Here is a 12297-nt window from a genome sequence, read left to right on the forward strand (position 1 = left end):
TATGGTAACATTTAGAGAAGATATTGTCATAGCAGATAAGGTGCTCAAATGCTCCAGGTGACTGAGCAGGACATGCAGAAGATGTCCCAACTTTCAAGCCACCACCCTCCTTCTCCCAGAGCACCATGCCTAACGCTACTGTTGGCTTAAGCACTGGTCACCAGAGTGTTTTCCCCAAGGAAATGTGCCTGCAGCAGCCCCGGCTCCAGCCCAGAGATGCACAGCAGTGCCTGCAGCTAGTGGGTCTGGGCTTTCCTTCAGGCAGGTTTTTTGCCACCACAGCAGTAATACCACAATACATGGTTTACAGGTCCAAGAAGTACTAGCAAACCCTGTGCTTTAGCAATTAAAGTGAGATAATTGATTCCTAAGGTTTACATCCTTAACATGAACTCCCTGCACAAGGACCCCAGATCCTTTGGCAATGCAGACACACGTACAGAGAACACATGTGCACAGGGCACAACGACTGCACATGTCTGGACATGACACATGGGCAAGAGCAAAAGCACTTACTCAGTCCTTCCTCCACACTCCAGCAGAGGATTTCTTCCCACTGCTTATTGTTGAGCGTGTGGTCCAGTATTGTCAGTGACGCAATGTTTAAAACGTTGGCTTTAAATTAAGTCTTAATTAAGAAAAACAATATATGAGGAGTTTGATTTACAAGAAGCAACCCCCTCACAAATTGCTAAGATATGCTGAATAGTACTATGGAATAGCATTTAATAATTTGCTACCCAGTTACACTGCATTAGTACTCATTAACAGTTGGCAGCAATGCTGCAATATATCACAACAATCTGGGGAGGGCACCAGGGCTCCCACAAGGCGAAGGAAAAGAACCACCAGGTTAATGCTCTGCTCATATACATGAAGGAGATTATTTCATGGAATAAGTCAGTCCTGTAATTTATAGCATCATGTAGACAACAGCACATCTAGCACACTGTAGGTACTCTCAAGAAATCTATCTGCCTTGATCTGAAAAGAAAAAACAAATGCCTGAAACCACGGTCTTAAACTTGATGTAGGCAATTTAACTACACAATTTTATATTTAAATAGAAGAGACCCGCTGCCTTCAGTGGAAAGAAGCAGCAGGAAGATGGGCCTTTTCAAAATTAGGTAATATGTTTAGGTGCTGAAATATCTCATTAAAAACTTAATCCAGGCACCTTCAGTTGACTCCAAGAATTTCTGTAACCAGGGTCCTGGCATCTAAATAGGACTGGATGAAATCTGACACAGAAGAGCTTTTTCCTATGTGTTTTTGAGTGACAAATACTAAAGAAAAAGTTAGCATTTGTTTTTACTCATGTGCAGTTGTGCTTTGATTTAAACTGTCCATAACTACTGTTAAAGTTGACCAGTGGCTTTGAGGTTGTAAGAGAAAATACATGAAACTCCTAATTAACGGAAGTAATCCAGTGAGCTTCATTCCTCTGGTTCCCCCCTGCAAAATCTCAAACTAGAATTTTAGCTCTAAATAGTCTGTCAAAACCTTGGGGAAAGGGGTTAATTTTTCAGCCCTCTGTGCTGTCATCCTTTTGAAGCACCACAGCGTTGCAAGGCTGGAGGGTCTCAGGCCATGCCTGGCTGCTGCCAGCTGCAGGACCAGGGGGCAGAAGCCACCCCCATGCCATCCCTGTGAGACCACAGCAGCTGGCACAGCCTCAGCGTGATGTGGTGGCACCAAACCCACCAGCCAGAGCCCATAAACTTACTTCCCCTCTACTTCACTCATCTTCTAACCCATGTCTGCAGCTTCCCCCTCTGCTACAAATCGCTGCTGCTTCAGCAGGAGCTCTGCTGTGTGACTCAAAGGGTGAAGGCTCTCTTCTTACTTCACTATAAAGAAGAAAAATTAAATAAAACAGAGCATTAAAAAAAAAAAATGCAGACTTTCCTCCACTTACAAACAGGGACTAAATTCAGTGATCAGTCCATTCCCTTTGAATGGGCAGCTCAATCCAGGAGCGCATCTGTTAGAGCCATTCCTATATATACACTTCAATATGATGTTATCTAAACCAGATTTTATTTTTTCTTTCTACAGACCACACCAGCAGCTGGGTTTTGTACCCCCCTGGCCAGTACTTGACTGGTTAATTCCCAATATTTATGTTTCTTGGAAACAAAGATTAGTGAGGAATGTGTAACTGAAAAAAATTGAGGTAAAAAAACAAAAGGACAGAACAACAAAAAAACAACCCCCACCAGTCCAGCTCATTCTCCAACTGACTGTTGGAAAAGTCACAAATTGTACTAACTGCAGCAAATAAAAGATACTGTCCTGATTGCAAACCATGCAGATCTGATGAAAGGGAAATCAAACAAACAGAAGAAAAACATCTAATGAAAGTAAAGGACATTTTCTGCTAAACTTGTAGTCTTTGGAGAAGAGTGCTTTAATTTAAGCCTACTTTAGAATGACTTCATCTATATGAAAATTACATTAAAACTGCCCTAGATGTATTTGCATTTAAAGTGTATTATGACAGCCCTTATCAAACACTTTCTATTTACTGGACACTCGTTATCATAAGACAATCCATATGTTTCTGGGCAAAGAATATCAACTGACAAGGGAAAAATCTACCAGAAATCAAACCTACAGAAATTGTAAGTGATGTATTACACTATACTGCAAAAGGATTTTTACAGCAAAGCGAGTGAGGTTGTCATATTTTCAAGGACATGCTGTGACTTCACCTGGCTTAAATCCACCCAGTTTAAGACAGCTTTTGGCAGTGAAGATAAACCACTGGTAAAAGGTTAGTGAGGGCAAACTGTGGGCTGTAGTGTCGTGTCTGGCCCTGGTACAGATTTGGGTTTGTAACAACCACTGCCATCTCCAAAGACTTTTAAAATTCATTTGACATTAGTTCATTAAAGCTGCAAATTTGAATAGGATTAATTTGATGGCCAGGAAGAGGCTCTAGATAGAGTTATCCATGCTTAGGCAGGTTGTTGGGGTATATTTTCTTTCCGTACTTTCACTCTCAGGCTTGAATTCACAAGGAAAGAGAAAGGGATTGAGATACTTCAGCCCCAGGCACGTCCTCCCTCCGATGGCTATCAGCATGCAATGTTTCACATTTAATTTTCAATTTTGCAATTCCCCACAACTCTCATAACTGGAAAACACAAACCCTAAAAGCCTATTATCTGCACGCCCCAATTATTTCAGTGTCCTGGATAAGAGCTCCTTACTGCAGTCGATGTAAATATATCTTACGTAAAGAAAAGAGAAGTACTTGTTCTTATACTTAAACTCATGCATTCAACAAAGTTTCCTGCAGAGCAGCCCCAGGTGCTGCCTTGCCCTGCTCTCCTGGGGGCCCAGCTCACTGCTGGAGTCTCCACAGAGACACAGTCACTCAACACCTCAAGATACATCCCAACCTCTTGGGGTCCTGGTGCTCCAACCTGCTTTCTGTCCTTCCCTGCGCTGTCTCTGTGTTCACACGTGCACGCTCAGCGCAATGTGCTGTGTCTTTCAACACCAATAAAGCAGAGAGAAAGCAATGAACACACACAGGAACCCAGCGATGAGCTTTCCCATGCACGTACGGAAAAAGCACTACTAAATAAAGCATCTACATTTAACTATTGCATAAATGTTCCAAACATGCCAAAAGACAATGTAGTCATGCTCAATGCTCTTCTGAGATTTGGCTTAATTCGTGATGTTACAATACTGCTAAGAACATGAATTTCTATTTTTCTCCTCAAAATTAGTATTTCCATTGAGTTTCCATGAAAACTTTTTAGAATTCCTTTGATCTTGGGAAGATTTGACTCCTACCCTTCCTTGTACGCCTGGTTCTGAAGCTGCCTATGTATCCCTTATGAAGAGTCATAGAGATCCAGTAATATATTAATAAAATGTGTTTCATGTACCTAATTTGAAAAATATTATAGGATCACAGGATGATCAGGGTTGGAAGGGACCCTCAATCTACAGCCTGCAGGCCAGATATGGCCCCCCAAGGTCCTCAACCTGGCCCCCGGTATTTACAGAACCCCCCCGCCGGGGGTTGGGGGGGGGGGGGGACACCAAGCAGCCACAGATGACCTCCTGCCACTTCATCCACACACCAGCCCCCTGGTTAAAAAGTTTGAGGACCCCTGATCTAGTCCAACCCCTTCCTCAAGCAGGTTCTCCTAGAGCAGGTTGCTCAGTCTTGTCCAGACAGGTTTGGAATGTCTCCAGAGAAGGAGCCTCCACCACCTCTCTGGGCAGCCTGTCCCAGTGCTCCATCACCCTCACAGTAAAGAAGTGTTTCCTCATATTCAGACAGAACTCCCTGCATGGCAGTTTGTGCCCTTTGTTCTGTCACTGGGCACTACTGAAAAGAGCCTGGCCCCATACTCTTGATTGAACAAAAGCATCCCGTCATTGCTCAAGATTCATCTCTTCTGTCCTTTTTATTATTACGCTCCGATACAGTAGGCTAGATTTTGCTTGAGCTGAAAACCCCTCCTTCCTAGAATATGTGCTCAAGTTCAACAAAAAGTTGATATTGAAGTTATTGATGTATTAGAAGCCACAGAAGCACCTGAGAATGGTCATGTAGGAATTAGGGCTTCTCCCCCAAGAAGGTGGCAGGATCAGTAGCCCAACTGAAGTGCATCTACACCAACATGGGTAACACACAGGAAGAGCTGGAAGCACAGCAGGAAAACCATGACAGTTACCATGAGAAAAACATGGTGGGATGACTCACACAACCGGAGTGCTGCAATGGATGGCTACAAACTTCCTAAGGGAGAAGCAAGGAAGGAGAGGCGGTGGGGTAGCCCTGTGTGTAGGGAGTGTTTTGATTGTCTAGAGCTCAACGATGGTGACTGTAGAGTGAGTGCTAACAGGTAAGAGTCAGGGGGCAGGCCAACAAGGCAGAAGGCATGGTAGGAGTCTATTACAGACCACCCAACCAGGATGGAGAGGCGGATAAAATACTCTATAAGCAGCTGGAAGAAGTCTCACAATTCCTAGCCTTTGCTCTCATCTGGTAAGTTGAAGTTCCCCATATCTGCTGGAAATACAATACTGCCGAGAAGGAAAAGTCTGGGAGGTTCCTAGGGGGTGTGGAAGAGACCTTCCTGACATGGCTGGTGAGGCAGCTGGCTAGGGATGTGCCCCACTGATGGCTGGAGATCATGTGGGGCACAGCAATCACGAGATGATAGAATTTCTGATTCTCTGAGAAGAAGGGAGGGGTCAGCAGAACCACTCCCTGAGGGCAGACTTCAGCCTGTTTAGGGGCCTGGTGGGCAGAGTCCCTAGGGGGGGCAGTCCTGGAGGGCAATGGAGTCCAGGAGGGCTAGACATTCTCCAGGAAGGAAACCTTAAAGACATGGGAGCAGGTGGTGGCCTGGAAAGGGCAACCAAGCCCTGGCACAGGCTGCCCAGGGGGGTGCTGGAGTCACCAGCCCTGGGGGGATTTACAAGACGTGTAGATGTGGCACACAGGCATGTGGTTTACTGTTGGGTTAATGGTTGGACTCTGATCTCAAGGGCCTTTTCCAACCTAAACAATTCTACCATTCTGCGATACACAAGTTCAGTCATATCACACATTGCTGAACCCAAACAGCCTAACTCATGACTGGTTGAAATGAAACTTGCTCTCATTGCTTCCTCCGTTTTCCTTCGTTTTTTACAGTGATTAGACTCAGCTCATGGTTTTTTGCTTTTCACTGCAAACAGAAGCTAGAGATTTCCTTTTAGTTAAGAAAGAAAAAAAAATGCCAAGATAATTGCACCTGTTTTCACTGGCCAAATTAAAACACCAAACATTGAGTCTCATGGTGCAACGTCAAGTTGGCAACACTGTGCAGGAGGATCATAGTGCTCTCTATTGACTGGAAAAACCCCCGTTATTCCCCTTCCATTGTTTAGACTTCTCAGGTCCAGACCACACTAATAATTAGGCACTTCAAGACGAAGAAATTCCAGGTAACTGCCCTGTGTCTATAAGGCATCGTAGAACATCTCCAGCAAGAATTACATATTGTGTCTAAAAATCTTAATATACATTATATGTAGAAAGAACTAAATGTAAGAACATGCACAAATTAAAAAAATATGTTTAAAAGCTTTAAAAAAAAATCACTCCCTTGATGTGAGAGTTGCACTTCAGATGTTTTCTGCACTAGCACATCAGCTCAGTTTTAATGCAACATTTACTGCTTCAAGTCACCAGCATGTGTCTCAGTTAAACTGAAACACTTTAGCAATGGAAAATAAAATGCACATGCAATCATATACCTGCTTTGGAAGAAGATATAAATAATATACATATATGTATTTATCAACTGAGCACATTTAAGGAGAAAAAAAAAAGAAGGCAGGCAGGCGCAAAGGACTACATTTTATGGCTTTTTTACTATTTAATATTTACACAGGGAAAAGTCTATTTGTCTTCAACGATACCACAAATTACTGACGATGCATTTAGATTTGGGCATTATGTAGCAAAAATAAATGCCTTTTTCTTATTCCAAGCTGTGTAAAATCAATCACATTACACCCTTGGAGTTTGCTCAGGTACTTTAAAATAGGCAAGCAGAAGAAGAGGAACAGCAACTTTTAAACTCCATATTGCTGCTGTACCATCACTGTACCTGAAGCTTCCCTACTAGCACCCAGTAAGCCTTTCTCCAGAGAACGAACACTATGCACGAGAAACATCCAGACAAAGGAACAGTACAAACAGGTTATGATGACAACTGAATCTGATGTCTAATGCTTTAAGTGCCTACTAACTAATTCTGCATTGTAATAGAGAAGCTTAAAAAGAAAAGCATGACATCCCCATGAATGTCAAAATCATTCATTATGATCAGTGCTACCACAATGAACACCAAATTAATTCATCACTGTAGAATACACAAAGCGCTACCCACTCATTATACTTACTGACGAAAGCCACCAAGATGCCTATCCTCAGCAGATACACTGCAGGCAGTCACAGGTACAGCTGACCATAGGGACAGCCAACTTCCTCACTCGCAAGGAATCTTTCCCTTACGTGCCGTGTCCCTCCATCTGCGCCTGGCACGCGGTGCTCTTTTTAAACACAGACTCCGAGTTCTGGTCAGCCTCTGCCAGCTGAGGACCTTCAGCACACAGCACACGTTGTTGTTCCCCTGGTATACGAGGAACCGCTAATAAAACCTCTTCTCTTCAAACAGGATGATTTCAGTAATTTTCTCAAGGCTTTCTGTTCCTCTTACAGGATAACAATGAATACCAAGTATATCTGCAAAACCTCTTCAGTCTTCAATATCTGCCCTGCATAGCTTCTTGTATCAAATGTGTTCAAGACCATTAGGTCTTTTCACTGGACTCTTCTGAGGCATCATAACTCAACTGTATTTGATAAAATGGAAGCCTGAGAAATTATTTGTCACTTTTGGAAAACTTCCACTCTTCTACAAACAGCTGAGACATGACTGCAAGCCTTGAAGTTTTTGCCAGGGATAACTTACATAATGGCAGCATTTGATTTTGAACTGAAAGATCACTGAGCGAGGGTCTCTTGAAGCCTTCTTCATCTCCTACCTTCTGAGGCTCTGCCCTTTGCTCACGCAGCATCCGCTATTTTTCAGGCTGACCATATGCTCATAAGAAACTTACGGGCTCCAACTCCCTCCCTGTTCCCAAGAAGGCCACAAATTTCTTTGCAAGGGAACTCATTAAAAAGACAAATTTAAAAACCACCTGTAAGGGAAGGATGGAAACTGTTTCAGCATCTACTCCTTGCTGCGCTCAAGGCCCAGTTGCCCACACTAAGGGAAACTGTTCCTATGAACATTAGGGAAAGAAGAGGCTCCTGTGGGAAAAGATGCCAAAAGGACAAGTTTCGGTGCATCATTGGAAATCCTGGGTCTTTAGATCATCATTCAAGTCATCTTTCTAAATTACAAGGACTTTGGAGAATGCTCCTGAGAATTAAACCCGGGAAAGAGTCCATGGCTTTCTGAATGGAGTTTTTAGCAAATTCTGTACTTTTTCATCTGATGGGTCATTAAGAAAGAAATCATCCTTAAAGATACCCTTTGAAATGAAGTTACAGCATTTAAAACTGCAGAGATGTGAAATTGAATAAATTATGTCCCTCCACCAAAGCAAGCATATATTCAGTGACGTGTTCCTGGAGTCTGTTGTAACATTCTGATGAAATATTTTTTCCTGTTACACACCTTAACACCACTGAGTGAAAAACCACCACAATCTCATACACCCACCATGTCTAGATACAAGTTCCTCTTAGGACATCCTGCCTCCCTCTTAGCTATTGAATTTGTTAATAGAAGGGTTTTTCCAGCAGAGTTTTAGGGAAAAATTTCATCCTTCCTCCCTCCTCTTCCCTTTATAGCATTTTGCTAAGCTAGAGAGTAAGAATCCAGACATCACTCCCAAACCAAACCTGGCTATCTTTAATGGTAGCAATGCCAGCTAAGCTTCCCATCTTAGAAGAACTGATTTAAAAAACAGAGCATTATGTCCTTTAGAGGATCCAAAGATTATTTTCAGAAGTGCTGATAACAAGCAGACGCTCATTGAATAGACTATTGCAGCGGAACTGTGTTCTAGTTCATTTCAGCACATCCTGTTTACAGCATGTGCTACTTTCCAAGTCATTCAACCATGACAATTGTTGTCCTTCTGAATATGTTAATTGTGATATTTTTATACAGCTCCAGAACATATTTACAGGCCACAGCAGACTTTCAACAACAATGAAACTTGTAAGCAGTAAATATAGGACAATCATCCAAAAACAACCAGCTATCCTTCAACACATCTTGGCATTTGGGACACCATCTCCATTCAAAACATGTCAGAGAAAGCTTTACAGCTCCAACGAAACAAGGTGGCGTTCTCCCTTATGCTTTCAGTTTCGTTGCAGTCTAAGGGCTTGCCATATACCTCCGGCAACACCGTACAATCGCTTGTGCCCAGGGTGGTTCTTCATCTCTTGGCTCACTCCCCATCCACCTCGCACAGGGAGCGGGCAGGAACCCGCTTTACTGGGCTTCCCTCAGCAAAAGCACTGGCATGGCCGAGAGCACAAGGACACCATGTTAGTGGCAGACGCCTCTGTGACACCAGCAAGGCACCACGCTGCCAGACCCAGACTGGGCAAGAACTTAAACCCACCGTCTAGTTCCCCATAAACATTTTACCTTAATACAATGCAGAGCGCCTCTCTGCACCGAGGTGTTGGCAGAGTTTTAGGGTACTTCCAAATACAACAAACCCACACACAGGATTAGAGCCACAGAGAGAGGCACAATATATTTTAATTATAGATGTTTAGAAGAAAGTAAACAAAGAGAGATCAGTTTAATGAAAAGAGACTAACAAAAAAAAATATCTTCCAGCTGCTTCCATTATCCCAATTACTATTTCTTCCATTCTTTAGTTACTTGTATCCCCAAATCAAGCAGTTTTTACATATGACCTAAATCTAAACCTACTTTTTTTTGTAGGCTAAGCACAGGTAAAAACACAAGAATCTCAGTATTAAAAACTCCAAAGTGTTATGAAGTCAGTATATTTTCCCCCACTTAATTTATTCAAGGTTTCTCTTTAAAAAAAAAAAAGTCACTATAAATTTTCAGCTCTAGTGGCAAAAGGTTTATAAAAAAACCTTTAATGAAGTACAAAGACCAATAAAGTCATGTTTGTTCTTTTGAGTAGCAAATAAAACTACTGAAAAGGGCAGGTTTGTTTTTAAAAGAGACAGATATGACCTAAAGGTACACATTTTACTGTAGTGAAATAAACTGAGGAAACTGTTTGCAGATTAAAAACCCCTTAAAAGGAAGCATCAACTTTAGGAAAAAAAAAAAAAAATCTTTGCTGAGGAAAACAGCTGGAAACAAGAAGCTTTTGTGCTTTCATCCTGCCTGCTTTGATACCACTGCATCCCCATATCAGAAAAAGGCAAAGAGACTGATATCAGCTGCATCTTATTTCAACTGTGCAGGATGGGGCAGGGGGGAGATGCTTTGTGGATTGTAAACAAGACCATCCACAGCCCAATACAAGCATTCACACGCATGCATGTACATATGTATACATATATACACACACAAACGTATGTTTCTAGTCTTTGAAAAATTGATTAAATAGCAAGGAAAATTAATCCAGTTTCATTATCTCTTCCAAGCCACAGGGAACAGCACCTTGTATGCTTGTGCTCTGCAATCTCAGCATCGCTGTGATTTTTTTGGAAACAGAAAAGTCACTTGGTGTTACTTCTCCCACGTTAGCCTTGATGGTGCATACATGCCTCTTAGCACCTCAAAATTCAGACTAAATGCCACTGGGTGTTTTTCTAACAGTATTATGATAACTCAAAATTGCAAGCTGTCCTTTTGCTGAGTGATGCTACCAGCTTCCCAATTTTAGAATTTCTTCCTTTCACTGCTTTGAGTAATCTCACCAGCAGCCATGGAGAAACTGCCTTTCTGGTGCTCTCATGCATGCCTTCCTCCCCAGCAAGCTTTGCAAACGAGCTCTTATTCATACAGGACAAGTAAAACATGGCAGGAACATATGACACCACTTTCCAAATCTACTGTAATCCTGGGCAAGGCAGCAACATTTTCTTACTCTTTCCAGGCAACTAACCAAGCATATTCTTCTCTTTTTTTTTTTTAATGCCTTCCCTTATGACAGCATTTCAATACTCTGCGTGACGTTTCACAAGAAAACGAGGTATATACACAAGAACTGACAACCTTCAATTTGAAAGTTTTCATTAATAGAATCAATCATGTTTACACAACTTCCTGCTGTTAAACTTATTTCGTATCCTCGTATCTTTCAGCCAAGCTATTTCCCCTACCAAGAACAGAACAAAAACTTCCCCAAGGGCATGGGATCTAGTCAATTGTTAGCAGCACATGCTCTCTCCTGCTGTCTGTCTCTCTCTCTCTCAGCCCATTTCTGATTCTTCTAGCTGCAGTCAGCAAAATTTGCTGCTGCTCCACTACCTGTCGTCTCCTGGTTCTGAGACCCTGTTTTCCCATTCCCAGTCAGACCATCGCTCCATCACTGCTCAGAAGTAGCTTTTCCCCCCAAGCAGCAGCAGCAGCACTGTGAACTGATACACGTTATATCTGTTTTCCAGCTACCCAGATGGGAAACAGTTCACCAATTGTAGTCTTGGTGCTGTCACTCTGGGTCATCTTGGGAATGAGCATCCAGAGAAGAAACGCAATTGTTTCTAAGCTCAGTTCTGAGCGTACAGAAAAGTAGCCCCTAAGCCCCATAAGGAGCAACATGTTCTCCACTTGCATACACAGAAGTTATCTCTCTTGTGTACCTCCACAGCTTCTGGAGTGTGCCACGTCATCGTGATCCCAGAAACAGGCCGGGCAGTAGTGTTCATGTGTGAGTGGTAAGTTATTATCACAAGGCAACATACCAACGGTTTGAAGCTCAAAAGCACTAGGATCTTGAGTTCTGACTTTGGTCTGATATGGAGAAATAGTGTGAAATGGGGACGCTTAACACCGCCCGTGATTGTATATGTCTGCTCAAGGAATGTGGGTATGGTGACTGGTCATGGGTGCGGTGTCTGGTCACATAGGCACACAGCTCTGAGGAGACAACTACAGTTTTTGAGGAGACGCCTGCCCCTCTTCCTCTAACAAAGGGGAGACGGGGAGACGCCTGCCCTTCTTTCTCTAACAAAGGGGCTATTTAAAAGAGAATGAGAAAAGATGGGAGACATTCAAATGCTATCTAGAGGGAGGGAGTGCTAAGTCTCCTTGCTGGAGAAGATGGGATGGTCACAAGAACATGAATCACCTACAAACCTGCAAGACCACCACATTCCAGGAAACGGACTGATAAGCTAATTAACATACGAAGCGGGGTTTAGGTAACGAATATGTATAGGCGTTAATTGAATATTCATTTGTTTCATTGTATAAATGTGGGATGGTTCGTCACTTCGGGTATGCACGCTTGTGGAGGAGCGATCCCCCGTGCATCTGCGCGCAATAAACATACCTACTTTATAACTTTCGAGTTATAGAGTCTAATTCCGCACGTCAGTTTTGGCGAGCCAGGCAGGAGGATTTCTGCTCGGCTGAGGGACCAGCTGCGGAGCGGACGCTCCTAGGCGCGCCCCGGGAGATTTCCTCGGAGGAGCCTCCTCTTCTCAGCTGTTCACCCGGGAGCAGAAGAGAACCCCTGGATCCGCGGATAAAACGGTATGTTTAGTAACGGGGCGGCTGGTGAGACGCACGGAGACGTCCGGCGCGC

The 12297-nt window shown here is 43.1% G+C and overlaps 1 protein-coding gene across 8 annotated transcripts in view; it reads right to left on the reverse strand.

Moving 5' to 3' along the window:
- Positions 1–12297, reverse strand: part of LOC121080579 (transcription factor 4-like) — a 239926-nt gene that overhangs the window by 171856 nt on the left and 55773 nt on the right. The window contains exon 1 of one of the 8 annotated variants that reach the window (XM_040578706.1): positions 6928–7007. The exons of the other annotated variants lie outside the window; for them this stretch is intronic. The gene's annotated coding sequence lies outside the window, so the exon portion shown is untranslated. Of the gene's footprint in view, positions 1–6927; positions 7008–12297 lie in introns of those variants that run through there. 8 annotated transcript variants of the gene reach the window in all.

The sequence above is a fragment of the Falco naumanni genome, chromosome W (genome assembly GCF_017639655.2).
Source record: "Falco naumanni isolate bFalNau1 chromosome W, bFalNau1.pat, whole genome shotgun sequence".
In the NCBI taxonomy this organism is placed as follows: domain Eukaryota; kingdom Metazoa; phylum Chordata; class Aves; order Falconiformes; family Falconidae; genus Falco; species Falco naumanni.